The 27393-nt window shown below is 46.9% G+C and overlaps 1 protein-coding gene across 4 annotated transcripts in view; it reads right to left on the bottom strand.

Annotated features, from left to right (window-relative positions):
• TMCO6 (transmembrane and coiled-coil domains 6) overlaps positions 1–27393 on the bottom strand; it is a 459096-nt gene that overhangs the window by 195736 nt on the left and 235967 nt on the right. The window lies entirely within an intron of this gene.

The following is a 27393-nucleotide window of genomic DNA, read 5'->3' on the forward strand; positions in this document are numbered from 1 at the left end:
TCCTGGGGCTTTAAGCTAGCAATATCACTCTGAATCCTGGACACAATAAAGGTCAAAAATGAACCTGTCAGACATTTGCCTGCAGGGACTTAATTTCAATCTTCTATGAATGGATGCTTACGCAGGGTAATGAAACACAAAGAAATGGTGAGATGCATTCACATTTTCACATATTGTATGCATAAACCTATGTTGAACGCTTTACAAACTAAAGCAAGTTATTTCTGTCTGGAGTTTGACAAGCACATTAGTTGCAACAGAGTACTCGAACAAATGTGAAACCTTTTCTAGTTTTTTTTTTAAAATATATTTTTATTTTATTTTTTAAGATCAAACAAACACACTACAACTGTTTCAAAACATAGAAAGCATCATATTCCAACACATTTTCAAACTCCCCAACTCCCCCTTTAAACTAGAGCCGGTTCTCACATATCGTTTACAGGAACATCATTGGGTGGCACACTACCTAGACAGCCATCAATCGGGTCTTCTGTTTTGTTGTCACCCTGTTAAGGGTTTGCTAACGAGGCCACCAATTGCCGCCAGGCCAGCAAGGGCCCTGCTTCTTCTTCGCTCCCCCTGGTGACAGCTTTAAACCAGACTACGGATTCAGCTTCCGCCCACCTCAAGAGGTCTGTCCACCATAACTCCACCCTAGGTCTGTGGGCCGCCTTCCAGCCCATGGCGATCCTACGTTTGGCCAAGACATAGGCCAGGTCCTTCATCTTGCTTATGTGTTTCGAATGCCGGGGTCTAGGGAATAGTCCAAGCATGCATGACCAGGCCGATTCTACATCCAGCACCACCCCCCCGCCAGCCAGTCTCGTCTTGACCTCGTACCAAAATCTATGCACCTCCGGGCAAGCCCAAAACATGTGTAGCAGTCCCGTGTTCACCTCCCCACACCTGGGGCATTGCTGCATAGCTGATCCCCCAAACTTTGCAATCTTCCCGGGGGTTAAATAAGCCATGTGGGTAACATACAATTGAAGCTGTTGGAATCTTGCGTTACGGGACACCTTTTTATGGTACCTCTGGGCCCGTTCCCACTGCCCATCCGTCATGGGTCCTCCCACCTCCTCCTCCCAATCTTGTCTCAATTGGAGCAACTCCTTCCCTGCCCTTGCTCGCAGGAGCTCATACATCCTCGATATCTCGTGCCCGCCCTCCGATACATCATACATGGTTTCCAGGGAGGCATCTGGATCCTCCGCGAGCACTGCCTCCGGCCATCTTTCTCTAGTCTTTTTCACCAGCCTAGTGTAGGTTATATATTGGCCACAATGTACTCCCGTCTCTTCCTGCAGCCGCTGAAAGTCCACCGCCTCCCCTTCCTGCCATATGTCCCCGAGGGTGGCTAGGCCTACCTGTTCCCAGTATCTGCGGACCGATTCAAGTAGTTGAGAGTCGCTCCCACACAGAGCCACCAAAGGGGCCTGCTGGGAGTATGGTTCCGAGTCCCCCCCAATCTTCCATGTCCTGTGCCAGATCTCCCAGCCCAACCTCAGTAGCCGCCCCTTGCCCACCAGTTTATCTCTGCCCAACCACACCACTTCCATCAGAAAGTATGGGGCTGTATCTTCGCGCAGGAGCCTGGCTTCCGCCGAATCTTCAGTCGAGAGCCACCTGGCCACGTACTGCAGCTGCCCCGCCAGGTAGTAGAGTTCGAAGTTAGGCAGGCCTATCCCCCCCCCCTGTCACACGGGTTCTGGAGCTTCCACAGAGCCACCCTATTCCTAGAGCTGCCCCACACAAAACTCCTACACACGCTGTGAAGTTTCGCGAATAGGCTCCTTGGTATCAGAAACAGGAAGTTTATAAAGAAGCGCAAGAGTCTAGGCAGGACCACCATCTTGAGCAAGGTCGCCCTCCCCATCATGGTCAGGGGCAATCTGGACCAGAATACCATACTGTTCTTAATCCCCTCTATCGCCTTTTCCGTGTTGTGCTTGTGTTCTGTCTCGATCTTGTGATAAATGTTTATTCCCAAATACCTAAATGTTGCGGGCTGCCATGGTATTGGCAGAACAGGCAGCCTCTGCACCGGGACATTCCTATATCTACCCAAAGGGAACAGGCTGGACTTTCCAGGGTTCACCGATATACCGGAGAGGATGGCGTACCGTTCTATCACCTCTAGGACGTACTGTAGGTTTTCTTCTGGGTAGCGCAAATAAAGGAGCATATCACCCGCATATAATGATATCAGATGCTCTCCACTGGCTGTGTTTATGCCCACCTCCCCATATTGTTGACGCAGGCATATTGCCAGCGGCTCCAATGCCAGTATATATAGCACAGGTGACCAGGGACATCCCTGTCTGGTCCCCCTGCTCAGTTGCCAAGAATCTGAGACCGTGGACCCTGTCTTGACCCTCGCCATCGGGGTGCTGTAAAACAACTGTACCCATCTGAGGTATCCGGGACCCACTCCGTACCCCTTCAGGACCGCTTTCAACCAGGGCCATTGTACCGAGTCGAAGGCCTCGACCGCGTCTAACGACACTATAGCCAGCTCGCCCGTGTCCTCCTCAGTTTGGTCTATGACATAGTGTAGCCTCCGGTGGTTATCGGTGATGTTCCTATCCGGGACATATCCCGTCTGATCTGGGTGTATCAGTTTCTTAATCACCCTCTTCAGTCTGTTAGCCAGCACCGCCGTGAGTATTTTGCTGTCCTGGTTGAGCATGGACAACGGTCTGTAAGACCCGCGCTCCACGGCCGGCTTGCCTGGTTTCAGGAGTGGGATGATTACAGCCTCACGGAGGGACAATGGGAGTTCTCCCTTCTCATAGGCCTCGTTGAAAGTGGCAAGCAGTGGCTGGAGCAACTCTTGCTGGTATGTTTTGTAGAACTCGCTGGGCAGCCCATCCGAACCTGGCGCCTTACAAGTGGGCAAGTTCCGAATCACTACCTCCAGCTGATCCGAGGTGACGGGTGCGTCCAACTCAGAACTTTCTAGATCTAAGGTGGGCAGCTCAATGTCCCCCAATGTGTCTAGTATGTCTTGGCCCATATCCTCCCCCGTGTCCTCATACAAGTGTCTGTAAAAGTTAAGGAATTCCTCATTTACCTCTTTCTGGGTGTTGCATATGCTACCTCCTTCGCCCTGAATCTCACTAATCATTGAGCGGGGGGGTCTCACTCTTGTACAGCCAAGCCAGCAATCTGCCCGGCTTGTCGCCCCCTGCGTGTATCCTCTCCGTATATTTCCTGTAGCTGAGTCGACACAGTATACTCCAGAGTGCACTGCAGGACAACTGTAGCTCCTCTACTTCGGCTCTGTTATCATGAGCGGTGCTCACGCAACGCGTGAGCTCCTCTAGCTCCCTTTCCGCCTCCCAAAGCTCCCTTTTGACCCCCCCTGTAGCCCCTTAACTTGGGAGATAGCTACCCCACGCACCACCACCTTAAACGCTTCCCACAATGTGCCCACAGAGCTTACGCTTCCCGTGTTTATATCAAAATATTCTTCAATGGCGTCCCTCAGGTCCTCCCGAAACCCCTGATCCTGCAGAGCCTCGGTCCTAAGTCTCCATGTAGGGATCTGCGGTCGTGGGGGCTGGTGTCTCCAGTCCACCACCAAGAGTGAGTGGTCCGACAGCACTCGGGCTTTGTATTCTGCTCCTTCTATTTCTCCCACTATCCCGGCTGTTACAAACATGTAGTCTAACCTTGTGTACAAATCATGTGGCGCTGTGTAGTGTGAGTACTGTCTATCCGTGGGATGCAGCCTTCTCCACGTTTCCTCTAGACCTAAGTCTTTCAGTAGGGTACTCAGCGCTTTAGCCGACGGTGCCGTTTTTCCTGCCCTGTCCTTGGACCTATCCATAATGGGGTCTACGGTACAGTTAAAATCCCCCCCCACACTACCATACCCCCCACCAGGGGGCCAAGTTTACCGTACAGGGTCCTAAAGTAAGCCGCTGTATGGGTCCTAAAGTAAGCCGCTGTATCATTATTGGGGGCGTACAAATTTATGATGTGTACTTCTCCGTTTTCCAAGAGACCCGTTACCACCACCATTCTACCCTCTGGGTCCACCGTAGAATCAAGCACTCGAAACGGCACGTGGGGCGCCACCCAAGTGACAACCCCTCTGGCATACGCTGAGTACGCCGCCCCCACAACGGTGCCCTTCCATTTCCTCCCGACCACCTCCAGTCTTTCCCTAGTGAGGTGGGTCTCTTGCAGCAGGGCTATGTCTACGCGCATCCTCTTTAAATACATCATCACTTTGTTACGTTTAAGGTAGCTGTTGAGGCCCCGTACATTCCAGGTCACAATTCTGAGATTACCCAATGCCATCTAGTCAGTCTATCTCCGTCCCATCCCTCCCCATAATGTTCCCCATGTAGGGTCGCTTCCTGGCTCTTTCCCTTCTGTTAACGAACCGTGCCCCCCTCCCCCTTCCCCAACCTCACACCACTGCACACAACTCCCCCCCCCCATCTCCCCACCAACCCCCAACACTAGCCCAGCTCCATCCCTGGATCTCAGGCCTACCCACGTCTGGACCCGTCTCGTGACCAAGAACAAGGACCCCGCGGGGTGTCACCAATCTATCAGTGACCTAACTAAGTGTACTACTATCGGGTGCAGAGGTTGCTCCCCAGGAGCTCCCAGTCATCTATTTAGGAGAAGTGAATTCAACGGGACCTGCCCGCAGATGCCGTGACTTCCCCCACACAAGCACAATATCAAACTATTTCTAGTCCCAATGTCATAGCTATGGCCTCACGGGTGCCTCTGCAGAGTGCTACTTATCTCCATCCGCTTCTGTCTGGGCATCCGATTCCTGTGGTCGACCTTGCATATCCAGCCATTCCATTGCGTCGCTCGGCGTCTCAAAGAAGAGGGATCTGTTCTTATGAATCACCTTTAACCTAGCGGGGTAAAGCAACATGTAGCGGTGGCCTGCCTCTCTGAGCCTCCTCTTCACCGTTCCAAAGTTCATTCGACTCTGTTGTACAAGCAGCGTGTAATCCGGATACGCTGTTATATTCGCTGACCCCCTTTCTATCGTGCCCCCTTTCCGGAAAAATTCGAGAATCTTCTCGCGGTCACGATAGAAAAATTCGAGAATCTTCTCGCGGTCACGATAGTTCAAGATCTTTGCAATCAACGGCTGCGGGGGCGCTCCTGGGACCGGTTTCCTGGTCAGGGCCCTGTGCGCCCTTTCGACCGCGAACCCCTGGGACAGCTCTCCGCCTGTAATCTCCTGCAAAAGCATGGTTTCAACGAAATCCGTGGGGTTCGATCCTTCCATGTATTGCACGCCTCCACGGTCGGGGCCAACTCCTTCTCCAGTTCCCCAGTGCGCGCCGCGATCGTTCGCACATCCTGGCGCAACAGGTTCACTTCTTCTCGGACCGCTCCTATCTTGAGGTTTAGGCCCTCTTGCAACTCTTTCATGGCCAGGCCCAGCTTCGTCTCCCAGGCCACCTTCAAGTCGGCAATTGCTGCCAGCAACTCCTGGATAGTACCTGGTGGGTCCGTCGCTGCCGCAGGGATTTCTTTGCTCTTGCCCCCTTCCGCGCCCGAGGGCGACCTAGCATAGGTCTCCATCGTAGGCTGTTTGATCCGGGGTCACACCACCTTGGAAGACATCTTGTTGCGTCGATTGGGCCCCCGCGCCCAGCTATATCCTCGTGGGTTCGCTTGACGGCCCCTTCACAGCGCGGTTTAGCTGAACTTGGATTCACTCTGCTAGCTTGCCACGACCCATGGCCTCTGCAGTGGGGGCTCGCCCTTATGTTCTTGCCTTCAGCCCGAGGCGCATTCGACCCGTCTATCTGGTTGGGCTCGCCCACGTTCTGACCAACCTTGTCTTCCTCAGTTCGTCAGACCTTTTATGGCCCTTTGTCCACAGGAAAAATACTGTGTCGAATGCCAATACAAAATTAACATTGAAGTGAAGATTTTCTGGCAAGGAAATTGGAGTGGCTTATGCAAAAATGTCCACAGACTATATAACCAGCTGCACAACAGAGATGTGCAGAATATGAAGGCAGAGAGATGCAATGTCCCAGATGAGAAGAAGACGACGGGAGTGGCAGAGCTGGGAGACAGGCGGATCTCAAGTCTGAACAGCCCGGGAAGCAGGAGAAAGCAACGGTTTTAATACAATTACCATGGCAGAGTGAAGCTGCACAAGGGCCTAAACATTGTCAATTTGGCAATTGTCCCAAAATCTATTTTTTATGCTTGCTTAAATATTTTGGAGGCAGAAATGAATCACAAGACTGTACTGCTTGGGTAAGAAGAAGCAAACCAATTTCTAATGCCTTCACTATGTACAGTAAATCTGCCCACAGGTCTACAAATCAATTTTTTTGCAAGTTTCAATATATTTGGGGCCTGAAATAAGCAATTTTTACCCATATTTTGCAACACGTTTCCTTTCATGGTTAAAACCATCAGGGGACAGCATGATGTTTGTGCGGATGAGTTTATTGTGATAGGGATTTGGGCATAGCACATTAAGACCTTTCCTCTCCTGCATATTTATTTTGGTAGGATAAGTCAACCCATCAAAGCACATGAGGATAAAAGAGGAATCATAAAATGGAATTTAAAATGATGTACATGTATTTTGAAATCCATTGCTTTTATGTTGTTTTAGGTACCTGACTTTAGAAGCCATCTACACGTTATAGAGTTTTTGTTTGCCCATTCCTTTTTCATGGCTTTACAGGGTTTGTTATAATCTCGCCTGTCTTCTGCCTGGTGTGAGACAGGCATGGTATCAAGAGAGACACAGACTCAAAAGGGTTTGTTTGAAAATCTTTATTTACAAAAGTTCCTGGGTTGGTGTAATGCCCGACTGGCCCTAACTCTAAAGGGGTAATTCCCTTACCTTATGTTTCTAATGGCAGTCATTGTCTAATAGTCCAAAATAGAAGTCTTTCTGTGCCTAAACCTACACCTGCCATCACTCTGTACAAAAATGTGATAGAAAGTCTTTTCAAAGCAAGAAAAATAGTGGTTCAACAAAAAGTGGAAACCAAAGTTGGTTTCAGGTGATCTTCTCACAAGGTGCTTTTTTGACCCTTGGGGTCAGCACAGGCCCCAAGGGAACAAGCACTCTCCTGGACCTGGCAAGCAGAATGCAGGCTGCACTTCTCCGGCTCCTTGGAGGCACGGCTCCCTCGCCACGCTGCAACCCCTAATCCACACCGGGGCAGAGTCTCTGCGCGCTGGCCTCCTCCAGCCTGCTGCTCCTTCTCTCTGGTCCTGGGCCCCAATGGTCCAGACTGCATCCCCAGCACAGTAAGACAGACACAAGTAATCACAGTTCAAGGGTGTTTATTGAACTTCTACTGGGTTTGAAAAACGCCTATCTAATCCTAAATCTAAAGATGGGAGCAAGCTATGACCATCAAATAATAACGCAGTACTAGTGTTGTCTTGTCAAAAATAAAAGGGCCTCTACTAATAAACCGATTGCCAATTCTTATTTCTAAATACAACTAATGTGGGAAACAATGTTATGCAAAAGAAAAGTGTTCAAGAAATGTCAGTATATTCAAGCCATTGGCATATTCAAGCCGTTTGTTTCCCTTCCCCATGTTTTCAGCACGGTATATGGCGGCACACTCGAGCATAGCACAGTCTTTGGCTTGTCTGGCACGAGGATGCAGTTCAAGACTTCAACTCCCCAATTCAACCAGCTGTGTTTACTTCACTGATGCTGCTTTGTTCTTGGAGCCAAGGACGTTACCACGGCGGTTGGTGATTCTCCCCGCCTTGAGTACTGACGTGGGAGCACCCCGGATATCTCAGACACACAATGCAGGAATCTTCAGCCTGGTTTTTACACATTCTATTATCTAGGTCTCTTGAAAGTAATGTTTCCTTGTCGAAAAGGTCAAGGGAATCTCCCTCCTAGCGATCCCCTTCGGTTTTGCCGTCTCTCCCCTCGTGCTCAGCTGCCGTCTCGAAACTGCTGTTTCCTCGTGTGCTTTGCCTCGCTCAGAGTGTGCCTTTAATCCATGTGGGGAAGTGCAATGGAAGTCAGGTGCGAGTGATTGTCGATAATTGCCAGTGGGTGTTAGTCCGTTTTCCCTTGTAGAGGAGGAGCCAAGTACCCCCACATCAACTGCCCCGCCTACATTACCTGAAATGTATGAACCAAAATATGTGACGTGTACTGAGCAGGTAAACCAGCAAAGAGAAGAGAGTGGGCTCTGTGCAGTACCCATAAGAATACCTATACCTAAGAGAATATGGGAGGTGAAGTACCCATTGAGGAAACCATACCTACATCCAAGACAATATGATGGCCATTTGAATAGGATTCCTGACAAAGCAAAGAAACTGAATAACCAGGATGAAGGGTGACGGACGTCATACAAAGCTGAATCGACTCCATATAGATGATAACCAGACCTGAGAGGCAGACGATTTACAAGGAACAAAGAAGTACCAAGGATAAGTAACATCTTGGGATCAAGATGAAGAGACTTATGCCACAAACACATTGAAGATACTTAGTTTAATTGTGTACAGATGCAATGAAAAGCAAGCAGCAAAGCAATCATGAAGCTAGTCAAATGCTTTTCAATAGTTAGATTGCGGCAAGCGCCAACATATACATATATGTTTCATAGAATTAATAAAGAACGAATGTTTCCACTATGTGTAAAGCAGTCCTGAACAACAAGGAAGGCCTCAATTCAGTGTCGTGATTACAAAAGCAATTGAATATATTTCAGCTAAGGAGTTGGCTGAGCCATGAAAGCCAAGGTTTTATCAGAACTGGAATTGGCCGACATCGGATACAATTAACGTGAAAGAACAGAAGCTCCTGTTCAAGAAGGTCGAGCAGAGCAAAAGACATCAGAGGACTATTGAAGAATAAAATAAAATACAACGAAAAGGCTCAATTCCTGGTGTCCAGTCATGTGATGGAAGAAAGTTGGACAGATGAGAAGATCACACTTACGCACGAAAGCCAGATAGTACCCATACTCTTTAAAAAGTCCCAGAGAACAGTACAAACTCAAGGCCAACTTCAAAGTGCTAATTGACACTGAACCATTGAGGTAATGATGGATCGTATTTTTAATTGGTGGGAAGCTGGTATCAAGACAAGCTCGCCTGCACATGGTTGTTCGGTCTGCGTGCTGCTCACATAGGTGGAAAATTACTGACGGGCGTTAGTAGCCAACCAATTGTAGAGGACCACGTAGTTGGGGGTGCTATAGTTTGTGTAGCCAATGGGACGTCGTACATTTAGTGACGTTCATAGTGGCCATCTTGAAGGGAGGGCTTAGTTGCCCCACCTGTTGACTATCCAATTATTTCTCTCTGTTACTCCATACAGATATAACACCTATACATAGTTATTCACTTAGAACCAATCCCGCTTCCTGATAAGATTCTGTAGTTTGCCACGTAGGATGACGTTGGTCATGACGCAGGTCAATTCATCAGCTATGACCAATTATGGGTTTAAGAACCCAGCTTTTTTATGAAATGATTGAGAGTTAGAGTATCGAGAGATTGCTGATGTTCGTTTACTCCCTGTTTTAAATACTTGCATTAAAACAGACACATTTTTGCCAAGCTATTTGAGTCGTCTGAATTATTGATGTTTGATTAAAATCTGCATCCCCATCTTTCGCCAGGGTATTGCTACTCACCTTAAAGGGCTGGAAGCCTCCAGTTCACCCTTATAGCGGGCTGGCCGTGTGTCACGCTTTTGCCCCTCACTGTTCCCAGTATCCCCAATGCCCGTTCCCCTACCTCCACTCCCCCCAGTCCTCTTTCCCGGTTCCGGGACTCACGTGTGCTCTCCCCGATTCCCCGTGTGCCAATACGTGTGCTTCAACATGCTGCCTACTCGCTGAGATGCACGCTTCAGTGGCGAGTTCCTTGGCGGTTGCGAGACCGGCTTCACGCCCCACTTCCGCGTCTCGTGACCAACGCATTCCGCTCACGTGTTACTAAGACACGCTCACGTGATGCGGGTCACGTGATCGTGGTCGCGGGTCACGGGACCGGAAAGTAGATTCAGCGCCGGTAAACAGCCGCATCGGACCACTCGATGCTTCACAGCTGTTTACTTCGGACACTGTTCGGCGCTTTGATTGCTCGCATTTGGATTACTTGGAAATTGACCTTGGATTGGATTAAGCACTGGTATTGGATTCCCCTGGCTTCTGGCTTATGGATTTCTTGTTACGGATCACAGACTAATTTCTGGACTTCTGCTTGCTTAATCCTTTGGCACTACGTTTCTTGGTTTCCTTGTCCTGACTCTGGCATCAGGTGGGCCCGGCACACAAATCACCATCTGACTTACTGGGCTCACTGCCCTGTACTGGGAAAGAAGCCCTGGTGGGTCCCGGAACCCCTGCTATAGGTTCAGAAGAGTCATCACTGTCCCTTTTTGGTAAGACCGTTCCATTTGTTTATGTCTGGCAATGATTGCTGTTTGGACTTGATACTTAACCGGTGCTGTCTTTGCAGTGGTTCGGGGTCCCAGAGGTCCACGCTTCCCGAAGGTCTTCTCCCACCTGTGGCCTCAAAGGCTGTACAGAGAGTGATTATGGACTCTCTCTGTGCAGCACTTGTGGACAGAGGACTCTTCGGACTACACGACAGTCAAGACACAACACTGTGAGAAAGTATTTGTGTTGTAAAAGGGAGCCGGGGGGTAGAGTTCCTAAATATCCGATCGGGTAGGATGGGGTAAAGGTGTAACAGGGAAGGTGATACAGTGTCTCACCATTGGGTGTCCCACTCCCCGAAGACCCCTCACCCAGGTTATCCTTCCTCAGTGGACCACTCCCAGGAACTGGATCCAAAAGCGATGGCTGTGTCCTGGCCACCTGGATGACAGATCCCTGGGGAGAGTGGGTGAGACACCTTCTGGTTTCTCACACCTCCTCCTCGTTGTCTCAGTATTTGTTGGAAATGGGGAGGGGGGATGGGGTGAGATTGTAAATATCCCTTTGAGGTTAAGGGAAAGAGTTTAAATAGGTAAGATTTAGGTTGAGTTCTGTTCATCTAATCAGGGTATTGACAGAGGGTATAAGAAAATCGCCTGATTTGAGTCCCCTTCTTTATGTCTGCCGATGGCTTATGTGTATAGGGCTCTAGGAGGTTTTCCCTACGATTTGGAGAGGATGAATGCATCTTGCTCTCAGTGCTCTGATCCTGTGTTACCAAGGGTCCTTCCTCCCTCTCCCTCTTGGGTAATCAACTCCGTCCCTTCTCATTCTGGGGTCATGACGGACAGGCAACCCCGGCCTCCCCTACTCAGGTGATCCTCCCTTACTTGTCCACCTGCAGGATTAGTATCCATAAGAGATGGCCCTCCCCATGCCACCTGAATAGAGGATTCTCGGGGTCTACACAGGAGAATAACCCCAGGTTTCTCACATAGTCCAATCCTTGTACCACTATTGTGATAGAATTTTAAATTTCACAGTGCAACAAGGTTACATTGCTACACACATTGCTGATTGGTTATAGGTTGCTTTGACATTCTACAAGTTGATAGGAGAAGAGTATAACGCTCAGACCATATTCAACAAAATCATTGCTCTATATGAGAAGAAATATACATAAATGCTAAGCGAAAGGCGTGAGAGCAACCAGGATGTGCTTCTATTTAGGAGTCTAAAAAGACACCATATTTCAAGTAGAAATATTTGTTTTAGTGGTAATACTGTGTAGGGAAGATATTGAGAACATCTAACATTTATTATACACAGCAGGGTCATAGCACCTGGTTGCTGGATGCTCTAGAGGTAGACCTCAGCAATATTGCTGTTCAATAGTAATCATGTCAGATGCTCAACAACAGTGTTTTCTCTTGCTCCAAGCACAGTGATCCAACTCTCCCCAGAGCCTTGCACTGGATACAGCACTATTCTCTTCTGCAAAACCTGCCACAGCCCAGGTGGGCATTTTGAACACCTTTGGGGTGGAGGTTGGGCTCTGGCAAGCAAAGTATGTTGAAACTCATGGCAACACCGTGATAATGTTGAAACAGGAATTTGTTCCCGAGGCCCTATGAGAAGAGGTTTTTAATTGATTTCCTAATTTAGTTCCCAGACCAGAGACGTTAGAGTGCTCTGATGCTCATCTTTTTTGTGAAATGAAAGCTCTCAAAACATAAATGGTAAGAGAATAGGGCACTCAAGCCAAAGAAAAATATTCACAAATTTCAAACCACTGCAAGGTCGCTATTCCGATGCAGAACAGATTCATAAAAGCCTTACTCTCAAATGCGCTTTGCTGGAACGATCAATCATGTCTCCTTTCCACTGCTAATAAAGCATTGCGTTCGGTGATGAATGAGGAAAGATTTTCTTTTTGTTGCTTTACTCCCATAGTCTTCTATGACATATCCTTTATTTTTGCTGGTGTTGAACCCTGCTCTGACTTTTTGGAGGCAAGTAAAACCTTCTACTTTACTACCCTTGCCTGGTTTGCTCATTCTTATGGGAACACTGACTAATCCCCAAGACCATCAGCAATGAGAGACTGCATCTTTGTGAACTCTTGCTTTGTTAAAACTGCAAACATCACCTTACAGTGAAGTATAGTTCGTATACGTTGCATCATATCTTTTTCGATAATGCCTTATTGGGTACCTGTGTAATGTGCCCAAGACAAGCTAGTGGCAGCTGTGATATTTTTACTGTTTTTGTGACATTTTACTTGTGCACTTGTGCATCTACTGCGAATGGCTGCTAAAGGTGTATAAAATATGAAAAGATTAATGAAAAGAAGATGTCCACTACTGTTGAGGTTTTGTGTAAAGAAAGATCAATCATTTAAAGGAGCACATTTGTGAAGATTCAATGACATTATACTAACTTTCATGTGAAGACTTGGTGGAAAGACTTTCATAACTTGATTTCAGCAGATATGCTGCACTCAGTATGTAAAACAAAATGTCAGTGCACTGTGCTTCGAAGATGTAGATGATATTTGTTTTAGCATACATACAATTCAAGCATTGAACTATCGCTGTATGTATGGCATGACTTTTCACTGAATCTTTAGAATGGCTGAGATTTTTCGCATCTTCAATGCAAGTTCTTTGATACTTATAGTTCACTGATGTTGCCTTAATTCATGATATAGCCAGCTTCCCTCTGCCTTTCCTGTTTGTAATCTGTAGCCATCCTGCACAACAACCACTTGCTAAGGTGTAGGGCCTCGTTATGCTTTTCTTTTTGGAGGAATGTATCCAGTGCTTTAAGTGGCCTGCAACTCGAGCCAGGGCTCATAGGGGCGTGTGGCCTAGCTTGGGGTCAGCGCCGCAATTAAATGCAAACAACATTTACCTAACCTGAATGCTGCCCGTTAGGCAGCGCCCCCCGTAAGACCCCCAGCTTGATTTTGCAAAAGGGCCGGCCAAGGCCGTGGCCCAACTGCCAGCATTCATGTCAGGTGAGTGTTGCCTTCCTTGGCTTTTAATTGCGGCACTGACCCCCTGCCAGGTACCCATATCACTAGCGATGCAGGGATCATCACCCTCTCACGTGGGGTGCAAGGGTGATTATCTTTTCTGGAATGGGGGGGTTGGCAACTCAATGAAAAGGCAAGGCTTTTTTTTGTTAAGGCTGAAATACTCGCACGAGAGCTTCAGGTTTTACAAATAAAAGCTTTGCGTTTTCATTGTGTCACCGACCCCCTTTCATCAGAGATGCAGGGATCATCACTCCTGCATCTCTAATGAAAGGGGTGCCTGGCAGCAGAGTCGGTCACACAATCAAAAGGAGAGGCCTTTTTCTCTAAAGCCTTGGCGTCTAGCAGCCTGGAGGGCTGGGGTTAGCAGGGAACTTTATTGACCTCCTGTAGGGCCCCGTCTCAGACACCATTTTCAGAGCATGCTAGCCCCAGCCCACTTAAAGACCTGGATTGGACACCCTGCTCAGAACTATATTACACTGTGACATTCCACATAGAACTATACTACATCATACATAATGAACACCCTGCTCTCTATGAATAGCAAGCATGGCCATAACTATTTACATACAGTGAGACAACTCCAAAACATATCTCCCTCTCTTATTACCCAAACAATCTTCTCACCACAGCGATTCTATTTTTATTCCAAACTTGTCCTCCACTCACCCTCCGGCACCCCTCAACACTGCTACCACACGTACGGGATCCGAATACAATGGATCTCCCTTCCTCTTGATCACCGCCTTCCTGATCCTCACATAATCTCCACATTCCACTCTGAGTTCCTTATTCCCTCTTCTCCGGTTCTCCCTCATAACAAACTACTCTTTCTTATTTCTGAGATCTTTTCTCAACTTTTCAATCTCACAATCTGATTCCGCTCCCCTTTCCATCCAAGGCGGACACACCAAAGAATATCCGAAACTCTTGTAACATAATGTGGTGCCATTCTCAAAGCAAACATTCTTTCTTCTACTGCCAAACTCCTACTCACACCACACGCCTTCACAAATCGAACACCCTCCATAACACATCTGTTCATTCTTTCCACCAACCCATTCCCTTAGGGATGGTACAATGCACCCTTCTTATGCATTATGCCATAATTCCTCACATATTCTTTAAAGCACCCTCCCGTAAACTGAAGGGCATTATCCATCAGAATATACTTGGGAAATCCTTCTCTCCCAAATACCTTGCGTAAAAACTTAACAATACAACCTCCATCTATGTCTCCAACTATCTTATACTCGCACCAGCGGGAGAATGCATCAACCAATATGAACCTTCCTTTGCCATAGCCAGTTTCCACGGGACCCAAAACATGAAACGCCACCTCCTCCCACACTCTTCCCGGGATATCCTTAAAGATTATGGGCTGTTTCTTCGCTACCACACTTACCGCTTTCAGCACATTCCATACAATCTTTCAATCTCTTTTCCACCTCCTTGTCAAATCCGGGCCACCAATAATCCGCCCTCAAAACTGCTTTTGTTTTGCTGATCCCTGTGTGACCTTTATGGGCTATAACAATCATCATGTTGCGAATCTCCTCGGGCACCAGAGCTTTGCCCCACCGAAACACAATGCCGTCTTCAATACTCAATTCCTCTCTAACTTCCCATAATGGCCTTTCCTTCACACTCAACTCACTATTTCTGGGCCAATAACTTCTAATATACATTTTCCCTTTTGACAACAATTCATCATTATCTACTGCTCTCACCCATTCCTCCTTACATACCACATTATCAGTGTTGGCAAACGCCATTTCTATTTCCTCATCTTGAGTCTCTTTATTCTCCTTCATCGCTAATCTGGACAAACAATCCGCAAATACATTTTCCTTTGCTGATATGACCATCACCTCATAGCTATGACACTCTAATCTGGTAACCCATCATGCAACTCTCTTGGATACCTTATCTAATCCTGTTTTCAAAAATCGACTTTAATGGCCTGTGGTCTGTTCTAATCACAAAATGTGTGCCCCATACAAAACATTTGAACTTCTCAATCACCCATAAACAACCTAAGGCCTCCTTTTCCAGGACTGAGTACCTCAATTCCGCACCTCTCAACGCTCTAGAGGCATGCTCTATAATTCTTCACCTCCCTCAGCCTTAATATGGGACAAAACTGCCCCTAAATCCACATTGCTCGCATCAACGGTGAGCACACACTGTCTTCTTGTGTCAAATTTCTTTAAAGGTTCAGCCAGATTTATTTCCTCCTTAATCTTTTTAAATTCCATCTGGCATGCATCATTCCACACAAAATCTTCCATTTCCTCAATAACTTTCTCATCTCAGTGGCCGTTTCAGCATTATTTTTTATACATTTTTGGTAAAACTCCAAGGAAAGATCATAATTCCCCTTTGTTCTTGGGATCTGTAACCTCTTTGATAGCAGTGACCATTGAGTCTTTCGGCTTTATACCCTGGGCAGATATTACATGTCCCAGGTACTCTACCTTGTCACCACGAAATACACACTTTTCTTTCCTTAGAGTTATGCCACTCTCACTCAAAAATTGGCAACACTTCACTTAACCTCTGATTATGGTTCTCCACATTCTCTCCAGAAACTAGAATGTCATCTTGAAAGCAAAATACACCACTTATTTTGCCAAACAACCTATCCATAATTTTCTGAAAAACGAAGGATGCAGATACCAGCCCAAATGGCATACGCTTGTACTGAAATGCACCTTCATGAGTGATGAAAGCTGTTAACTTTCTGGACTTCTCTTCAAGTTCACCCTGATGGTACGCAGACACCATATCAAGATTTTTCCCTGCCCAACCATTGATAACATTTAGCTCATATTGGGCAATGGATGTCTATCAACCGTAATCGCTTTCGTTACCTCACTTGAGTCCACACACAATCTCAAATGTCCAGATGGCTTTTTTTTTACAATCACTAGTGGATAAATCCATTCCACACCACCAGCTCTTTCAATCACACCCATTTTTGTCAATTTCTCCAGTTCTTTCTTTACTTCCTTTCTCAAAGCGAAAGGAACAGATCTCAACTTTGCTCTCACGGGAACGCATCCTTTCTTCACCACAATCTGATGCTGAATACCTCTCACTTTACCAATCTCCTTTCTAAACACTTTTTCATACTTATCTTCCACACATTGACAAGTATTTATCTGCATCACCTGTTCATTTTGATTGGGATCCAATCTTACCATTAGTCTTTTCTGGTCCCTCCAACCAAACAAAGTTTTCCCCTTTTTAGTGATGTAAAACTTTCCTTTGGCATACATTCCCTTAAATTCAATAATCTGCGATGAAGTATCCTAAAAATTCAATCCGGTCCTCGTTATAACCCCCAGGATTAATGTCTTGCTCGAGTAAATTTCTAACATCCCCATTCATTTCCTCTTCAAACACCTTCTTGCTCATCGATGAAATTTTATATCCCGAATCTGCCATCATCCTAACATCACGCCCATTAAGTTTCACAATAGCATAAGGATGCATGCATTACATTTCATCATCATAATTTATCACATTAACCATAATATTTTCCACATTTGGATTTTCCTCTTCCTCTGAATACCCAATGCCCTCCTCATCATTTACTACCAAAACACTTCTTTGGAAAGATTGGTAATTTTTACAACAGTTTGCAAAATGGCCACGTCTTTTGCACTTTGCACATATTGCCTTCCTCCCAGGACATGCTAATGCTGCCACAAAATATGAATTACTCGCACATCTGAAACAGAGACGTTCCTTTTCTTCACTTCTTTCCCCTTTCCATGCTTCCTTTTGGAATTCAGGCTTCTCCTTCTCCTTTTTATGCAATTTTTCCTTAATCTTTTTCTTGTTTTGACTATTACATTGAATACTTCAATTTTTCCTCCATTGCCGTAGTTTTCTCACAACTTCGCAACACATGCTAAGGAGTGTTCTACTCTTTTTGCTATGTTGAGTACCTCATCCAATGAAGGTTCATCTCGCAACCATAGTTCTTCACAGATTTTGTTACTTCGGCAGTTGATCATAAATTGATCCCTTATCCGTTCAACAAATGAGTCTCTGAATTTACATGACAAAGCTAGATGTCTCAACGCTGTTACAAATTCCTCTATGCTTTCACCGGGTTCTTGAACCCTCACCCCAGAATTGAATCTTTCAAGAATAGTACTTGTTTTAGGTTCAAAATGAATATCCAACTTCTTTAAGGCAATATCCAACTCTGTCATGTCATCTCCGTCTCCCGCTCCTGTTAAATCTGGAAGTGTGTCATATATCCTCTGCCCCTCATAACCTAAAAAATGCATGAGCAGTGCTACCTTTCTTTCCATTGAGTACAAGTTACTGCATGCCGCCCTAATGTAGTGTTGAAACCCTTTTTTCCATTGAAGCCACTTCACCTTTGGGTTTCCTGGGCATGCCATAAACAGTGAAGGTCCCGGCACACCTGTCATGGCCATGTTCTCCTTTGGACTTGTTTAGATGCTCTGTACACGTAGGTAAAACTTCTATTTAGTTCTTTCACTTGGGTTTTGCAATACGTTTTGCTTGCTGATATTTCCTACTTTTTATGCATTTCTCCTTAAAGGTAAGTGCTGTCTACTTTGCACTGGTGTAATTTATTTTGTTTATGTAAATGAAGTGCTCATTCAGTTCTTTCTCCTTGTTTTCTGTAGTATTTGTTTTGCTTGCTGAAGCTTTTAGTGTGTACTTAATATTTCTATTTTGCAGCCCAATATCGTTCTGCATGGTAAATGCAAACATACTTGAGCCTTTCATTTTGCTCATGCGCACACTGTCACTGTTGCTATACTTGCCCAATGTTGGACGCTACAAACGCCTTAATTAGGGAATATAAGGCGCAGCGGCTTGTCGCTTTTCTCAGTATTGAGGTGAATATGTCAAGGCAAGTCATTACTTGTAGCCCCCACGTCGGCCGCTGTAAAGTCGGATGGCGGAGCGGTTCAAGGTTGTAACTGCAGAGCAAATATGTTGCTAATCCATTAGTATGCAGTGCTGGGGGTCTGAAGATCCTCGTCGCCAATGAAGAATAGTCCCATGCAGTTTCCAGTGAGATAAAATAACCTTTATTACAGGTCATGAAGTACAGACCCCGAGCTCAACCTTACACCTGGCTGGCTAGTGCAAACAGTAATGGAAGCAACATTAAGAGTAAACAGTCTCTGGCCACAGGCAGGCTATGACACCCTGCTCAGAACTATATTACACTGACATTCCACATAGAACATACATCATACACAATGAACACCCTGCTCTCTATGAATAGCAAGCATGGCCATTACTATTTACATACAGTGGGGGCGTGACTTGGCAGCCATGGAATAGGCTGCTCTATTTCGGTGCTCCTGGATCCGGCAATTGATCCGTGCGATCGCATACTTTCAGTCTGTCAATTTCAAAGAGAAAGTTGACAAGAATAAATGGGAATGGGAGCCGAGCCAGATGTTCTCCGAGAAGATCGAGTGTCAGTGAAGAAAGTTATGATACATTGTAGCCTCTGGCGGTGGAAGAAAGGCTAACAGCAAGATGGCAGCGAAGAATAAACAAAGGAGCTTCCAGGAGTCCACGTCGCGCCTACCACGATAAGCACTGCAGCAGTGGAGGGGCACGTCTATTTGAGAGCCAAGAACAACCGGCGCATGTCTTAAAGGAACAAAGTGCGGGAGCGCCCGGACCGAGGTGCATGTGAAGGAGGACCCTGCGGGCGCTGACAAACCTAACCTGATTCGTTCTACACTATGAGTAGGTCGCGATCCATGTCCATCGAAAACTGATGAGGACGTGGCAGAATGTTTTCAGCCGTATGTGAAACTGACTCAAGACCACTGGCTGGCTCTTCCTGTGACCTATGAGGAAGGACCCAGAGAGTGAATCTCGGTTGTGCTGTGAGTTCCTGCTGTGAGGGATACGCCACTGGAGGCCCTCCACTTGCGTTTGCCTAGGTGGGGTAATTCAGCTTTTAGTTCATGCACAAGACTAAAGGCTCATGAAGAAGAGAGTTCACTTCTTGAAACGCGTCAGCCATTTTCCAAAGAACTGAACTTCCTGTGTTTCCTATGTTTTGAATAAATTGCCACTTTGTTTTGTACATTCACAGCATGGATGTCATTACTTAACCCACAATTAATCTTGTCTTGCTAAACTGAAATTTGAAGATAAAAATGTTCATACCGAATACTATTTGAAACTGCAGTTGAGGCGTCTTTTCGACGCACTATTACGGTGTGCAGGGGACGGGAGGTTTCCAGTTTGGATCCTCTTTCCTCCTCCTTTGTTTATCTAGGTAGCCCTGTGCCAGGGCCACTTTTCCTCCCCCGCACCCATAAGCTATTCACACTTGTCCTTTAATTACTACCGACTATTTTCACCTGAATTAGGCGTGTGCATCTTCTACCCTTCTCTCCGCTGACGAACCTAACCCCAGCACAAGCTTGAGCACATGCTGCGCTACGAAGTCCGGGGCCCCCTGAGACATGAATGCCAGGTGACTGGAAAGAAGGAAGATACGGCCGGCGCAGACACTGCACCAAAGAAGCAGTGAAGCAGCCGCGTATTACACAGCGGAGTGGGCACATAGAACAAAGGACGTGCAGCCGCACGGATGTTAAGATGCACTGCGCAGGAGGCACAGGTGCACACCGGAGGGCTGGCTGAGACAATGTGAAACTTTACTTTTTATGGACGGCGGTGTATTTCCCTTGATCAAATGCCTCTGATTTGGACAGTCTAAACCTGCATGACTCGAACGTCCTTTTCAGTTCACAATTACATAAGTTGTACGCAAGACAATCTCACACAAATAAAATAAAGTGCTGGAGCGCCTGGACCGAGACGGCTGGGAGGGAGCACCCTGCAGACGCCAGAGAACTCAATCTCGACACAAGCGCAAGCACAAGCTGTGCTACAAAGTCCGGATCCCCCCTAAGACACAGATGCCAGGGGCCCGGTGAGAAGACTGACACGGCCAGGGCAGACGCTGCACCAAATAAAGGGGATCCGAAGGCAGTGGGACATCCGCGTATTACACAGCAGAGCAGGCACAAAGAATAATGAACGTGTGGCCGTGTTGGTGAAAAGGCACACTGCGCAGGATGCGCGGGTGCGTAATTAAAGGCTGGCTGAGGCACCGTGAAGTTAATCCCGCACAATACAATAAACGAACTCCACAGAGCCCAGGTGCGGAGTACTGAAGAAAAGCTGGGTCGAGTGGAATCTCTGTAGCCTAACCCAACCACAGTGCCAGAAGATGTGGACGCTAACACTGCAACACAGTGCAAAATAAGAGCTGGGAAGTGGCCCGCAAGATGGTGTAACAGAATTGGGACATCAGGAGAAGAGGCATTGCCCCAGGCGTACATGGGCATGCAATTATTAATGTAAATGATAGCGCTGGGCATAGGCAAGCAAGCGCCTGGCATAGTGGGAAGGTGACCCCCCCAGAGGGCAACACGGAAATAGCGGCGGGCCCCACCACGCGAAACCCTCAGCCAAGTGAAAGACTGCGGAGGAACACAGACCGGATCACTGCTGGTGCATCAGACCTGAGAGCTAATAAGACAGAAATGTCTGTGAGAGGGGGCAAGACCAATGGCAAGCAACCCACAATGGACATTTTTTGCTAAACCGCAGCAGTCTCCCAACACTCAAACGCAAAGTGTGGCTATTGCGTCCGCAGGGGCAGCAACGCCAAATGAAAACCAAATGTTTCTAACAGCCATAACGGAACTGAAAGCCTCGTGTGGGACGACGATGGCAGAATTAAGGACGGCATTAGAAACGAAAATAGATGCGGTCGGAGTGGAGGTCAATCTATTGAGGCAAGATGTGAGAGCACTGGCGGAGAGGACAAGTGGCCTGGAGAGTGCTGTGAAAATCAACACAGATACTAGCACGAACAATGCCAAGGCAGTCCACATACTGAAGCAGCAGGTAGCCAACCTGGAGAACCGAGCAGAGGAGGCAGAAGGAAGAGCGAGACGCAATAACATACGCGTGGACGATCTGCCGAAAGGGGAAGAAGGCCAAGACCCCACAAACTATGTGAAAACCATGATCATACAACAGATAGGTGCAAATAAGCTCTCACAAGGGTTTGCGGTCGAACGGGCACACAGGGCCCTGATGAGGAAGCCGCAACCTGGAGCCCCACCGAGAGCAATTATAGGGAAAATCCTGAACTACAGGGAAAAGATCTTCCGAGTTCTTCAGGAAAGGAGGGACGATAAAAAGAGCATCTGCGACCATCACTGCATATCCCGATTACACTATGCTAGTCCAGAGACAGTGCTATAGCTATTTAGCGATTAAGAGGAGACTGCGCACAACTGGATTTAAATATATGTTACTGTACCCTGCAAAACTCAAGATTCTCCACAAAGACAAAACGCACTTTTTTGATACCCCGGAAGACACAGCGACGTGGCTGGACGCACATGGCTGTCCGGAGCAGAACGAGGAGAAGAGTCGAGAGAGATACAATAAGTGACCTAACAGCTATGCATGTCAAGAGAAGGGCGTAGGGTAATGGGTTACTGTAATATGAGACATTTGAACACGTTGGACTGGAATATAGAATGCGTGATGTAAGAAGAATAGCGGAAAGTGCGATTAGCTTGATTTTTTTAATAAGGAGCAAAGGGACGGAGACAGCCTACCCCCGGGAGTTAGACTAGGAGGACCGCCACTAGGGCGACATCGCCCTGCTGAGCCGCAAGTAAGGCAACTGCCGGAAAGGGCTAGATGCGGGGGTGCCTCAGATCCAGGGATGGAGCTGGGCAACATTTGGGGAGGCGGGGTAAGTTGGGGCAAGGGAGGGAGGGAGGAAAAGAGGAAGTTGGGGAAGAGTTGGGGAGCGTGATGGGGTTGGCAAGGGAGGAGGGTGGGAGAGAGTGGGGTGTTGGGGAAGAGTTAGTAGTTAGGAGAAGTTTGTATTGGGGAACAAGCCTACAAGGGAAGAACTGAGACCTGACCGGCATTTGTGGAGGGTGGAGAGGGACCCGGATATGTTATGGGAGACCTTAAAGTAGTTACCTGGAATGTGAGAGGGCTCAATAGCTATTTAAAAAGAAATAAGGTTATGATGCATTTGCACAGGCAGAAAATAGACATAGCCTTGCTGCAAGAGACTCACCTAACGCAAGAAAAACTGGAGGTAGTACGGAAGAAGTAGAGAGGGACTGTCGTGCGTGCAACATACTCGGCTTATGCTAGAGGGATAATCACCTCAGTGGCACTGCATGTACCGTTTCATCTAATGCACTCTACAATTGAACCAGATGGGTGGATGGTAATAATAAAAGGATTGGTGGAACACAAGGAAATATGTATTATAAATACTTATCCCCCGAATCAGGATACAGCGGCATATATCAGAACCCTATATAGCAAACTCAGCGTGAGCCTGGGAGGGGCGGTGATCTGGGGAGGAGACTTTAATTGTGTACTAAACCCGAAAATAGACAGATCGGACTCCAAAATAGATAGCCCGACCCCAGCGGCCAGGATACTGCAGTCTGTGTTAGTAAACTTCGGGTTGGAGGATGCATGGAGATCACACTACCCGCGAGATCGACAATATTCCCATTATTCAGCCCCCCAGAATCTACACACTAGATTGGATTACGTGTTTGTCACGCATGAACTAATGGCAGAAATAGTGCAGACAGAATATAAAACGAGGGTCCTAGCAGACCATTCGCCGCTGATATTGATATGGCAGTATCGACCTCCAAGAGCGAAAATACCAACATGGCGCCTCCGAGCGGAGGCGCTGAAGGACAACATTTTCAGGGAGGAAATGAGAGAGGAAATAATAAGTTATTTTGAGACCAATACATGTAGCGTGGAGTCCGCCGGTGTTCTCTGGGAAGCCTTTAAAGTAGTGATGAGGGGGATAGCTATAGGCAAGTCCAAGGGGCTACAAGGAGGGATTTTGGCGGAACTACAGGAAGCGGAAACAGAGCTAGAAATGGCATTGAAAAGGGGAGGTAACACCAATGACGATAATGAAGCAATACTTAGGCTGCAGCAGAAATGCGCGAGACACTGGGAAAGGCTGTGCAATCTGAACTACAAAAAATACATAGAGACAGCATGCGGGGGGATAAACCGGGGAGCGCTCTGGCATGGCTATACAAAAGCGAGACTCCCAGACCAGTAATCAGGACGATAGCGAAAGAGGATGGAAGTATAGCAGACACCCAGGAGGAAGTGAATCAAGAATTCGCAGACTATTACCACATCCTGTATGGAGATGTGGAGGAAAGTGACAGCAAGGAAATAAGTGAAATTCTGGAGGATATAGGATTGCCGCAGATTAGCACTGAAGAGCGAGAGGAGCTAGACGCACCAATCACTCTAGAGGAACTGGAAGAAGTGGTGAGGCAGCTACCCACTAGTAAGACCCCGGGGGCTGATGGACTCCCCAGTGAATTTTATAAGATGTATAAAAATGAGGTACTCCCTCCACTCTTAGAAATGCTCAACAAAGCATACGAAGTTGGAAGGCTACCAGAGTCCCTGAGAGAAGAGATTATCATACCGCTCCCCAAACCTAAGAAGCCTGGCTGTGAGTGCGGCTCCTACAGACCCCTGTCGATGCTGAATCAGGACAGTAAAATACTGACGGCGGTCCTGGCAAATAGAACGAGGAGAGTCATTAATAAATTAATACACCCTGACCAAACTGGTTATGTCCCCAACAGGAATATATCCAACAATCTTAGGCGACTCCACCGAGTCATTGAATATGCCAACGAAGAGACAAGTGAGATGGCAATAGTGTCGCTGGACGCAATAAAGGCCTTTGACTCGGTCAAATGGCCATGGCTGATTGCTACTTCGACAAATTATGGAATAGGACCGGGGTATCTTAAATGGGCCAAATTACTATACAGTGAACCGCTGGCCAGAGTGAAGACGGGGGCAATTATATCAGAGAGGTGGCAGCTCAGTAGAGGCACCAGACAGGGATGCCTGTGGTCCCCCATGTTGTATATCCGGCCTTAGAGCCTTTGGCAATATACCTGAGGCAGCAATATGACACAATAGGCATCATCATAGAGGGGGAACTGAACTTATTTCTTTGTATGCTGATGATATGTTGCTGTATCTGCGCTACCCGGAAGAAAACCTAAAGTATGTCCTGGAGGTGATGGAAGGATTTGCAAGGCTTTCAGGCATAGCTGTGAACCCCAATAAGTCTTGTGCATTTCCACTGGGGAGGTATAAAGGGACCCCGCTAGAGCAATTACCGATCCTCCAGATACCATGAGAGGTCAGCACGTTTCGTTATCTTGGGATAGATGTATACCACACAGTAGAAGCAGAGCACCAACAACACTGAGAAAGCTGTCCGGAATATTGAAAATAGTATGAGGTTCTGGGTGAAGCTTCCCTTGGCGATGATGGGGAAAGGGGCAATGCTTAAACTGGTAGTCCTACCAAGACTGTTGCACTACTTTGGGAATATCCCATACTTGATACCTAGGCGATTCTTTGGTAAGTTGAGCAGCATATGCAGGGAATTCCTTTGGCAGGGGACAAGGAACAGGGTGGCCCTTTGGAAGCTGCAAAACCCACACGAGAAAGGGGGCATAAAACTATCAAACTATGAAATTTATTACATAGCAAGCCAACTTCAGTATGCAGCTAAATGGCTTTCTGAGGAGCCAACCTCTGAATCCAGGTTGTTCCAACTGGATTGTGCCCCCCATTTTTCCTGAGAGAAATGATGTTGTTGCCTAAATCGGATATGGAAGGGCGCCAGAGAATGATGGCACTTGGGTGGGAGATATGGCGGAGAGCGTGTCAGATGGTGTATGACCCGTCCCCGTGTTCCCCGCAGGTGCCATTGGTTGCTCTGGCGGGAAGAGAAAGGCAACTAAGACTAATGATTAGGAAGCATTGGGAGCCTGTGGGGATAGCGACTTTGGGAGATATGTGGCAAGAAGGGGATATGATGGATTTTGAGGGGCTGGTGGAGGAAACGGGGTTACATCCAAGACAGTATATCACATATCATAGGGTGGTGCAGCGGATTAAAGAGACATGGCCTGAAGAAATACTAGCGAGTGAACCGGATGTCGCCATGGATACAATCAATGACAGTAGAGGGGGGCACGTACTATCAAGAATATATGAGCTGATGATGACCAAAGTGGGGAAGGAAGTGGTACAACTTAGACAATATTGGGAGGAGGAAGTGGGGGCCCGAATGAGTGATGGGGTGTGGAAGCGTGCCCAATGATATCACAAAAAAGTGTTGAGAAATGCCAGACTACAACAGATACAACTATATATCACCCACAGGGCGTATATGACGCCCCAAAGGATAGCCACATTTTAAAATGCAGGGTGACAATCATACCCCAAATGTGACGAAGAAAATGCTGGAATGGTACACATGTTTTGGTCATGCCCAATAATAGGAAGCTTTTGGGGAGAAGTAGTGCATAGGATGGAAGACAACGGGATCAAAATAGAGGTAGATACAGTATGGGCTTGCCTACTGGGAGCGTTTCCTAGACCACAGAAGCAAAAGCTGAGTAAACTGAAAGATCTGGTGTATGTACTAGCAAAGACGAAAATTGCAATGGGATGGAAAGCATGTCATAGACCAAGAATAGAAGCGTGGTGGAAGGATCTACAAAAATGGGCAGAGGCGGAAACAGTAGTATGGCAAGAGGCGAGTAATGCTGGGGGGGGGGAGGAGGAAGCAGGAACTTTGATGGCCTGGAAACAACTAATTGCTAAATTATTTGGGCCCACGCATGACGGGGCAAGTGACCGGGACCCAACGGAGACCATTGACATGGAATCCCTATTGCATGACGAAGAAACAGAACAGGAAGGAAAGTAGGCTTGGGGGGGTGGGTGGGAAGGGGTGAACCACAGTGGACAGAGATAAAGTTATGTATATTAACATTATTATGTGCACTGCAAGTTTGGTGTGTGTTGGTTGTTAAAATAAAATGAATAGAAATTGTTTAAAAAAACTATTTACATACCGTGAGACAACTTCATAACACCCACCACACATGACCGGCACTGCTGAACTTCAGAAGCCCTCCCAGGGCAGTCATGCACGGGCAGCCGGCTATGGGCCAGAGGAAAGGGCAGCCCCAACTGCCTGTTTGCCTGTTCGCCGTGGACCCAGGTAAGGTGGCAGTATCGGGCGAACAGCCAGTGCTGCGCTTCCTAAATCCTGCCATTACCTTATTACCTTATCACTACCATGCAATTCTCACCACAGTTTGAAATTTTGCTGCACTCCAGAGTTAGCCATTATTTTTTAGGGTAGCCGATATATTGCATTTAGATTAATTTTTGAGAGTAGTCAATGCATTACATTTAGATAAATTTTTGAGGATAGCCAACGTATTGAATTTAGATGATTTTAGGGTAGCCATTGCATTGCAGTTCGATGCATTTTGGAGGATAGCCAATGTATTAAATTAGGGCTGGCCGATATGGACCAAAACATTTTTGGGCTGAATGGCGATACACAATATATATCTCGATATTATGTATGTGGGTTAAATGCTCAATTATAAGCTGCCAACTGTATGTGAGATGTCACAAACACCTTTACTCATAAGACATTGATCAAAATAAAGTGCAAATACAGGGTCTCTCTTCCTGTTTGAGAATTACAAAATGTAAAAAAAAAAAAATAAGTTATTGTACCATATGTAATGCGTATATGGGATACTTACTCACTGTAATCGTATTGCTTAGATTCACATGCTATGCAAAGGCCGACATCTAGTGGTAGCTGCAGAGTATTACAGTTTTAGTTTTCAAAACTCGAAAAGGGACGTCGACAGGGCGTGCCAGTAATACTATCACAGTGTGACATCTACTGTACCCATGGTCCTTCACGCGTCAAGGTGCCTCAGAGTGTAGTGTGAGTACAGGTGTAATAAAGCAGATGAT

This window comes from Ambystoma mexicanum, chromosome 3q (genome assembly GCF_040938575.1).
Source record: "Ambystoma mexicanum isolate Mex_15411 chromosome 3q, UKY_AmexF1_1, whole genome shotgun sequence".
NCBI lineage: Eukaryota > Metazoa > Chordata > Amphibia > Caudata > Ambystomatidae > Ambystoma > Ambystoma mexicanum.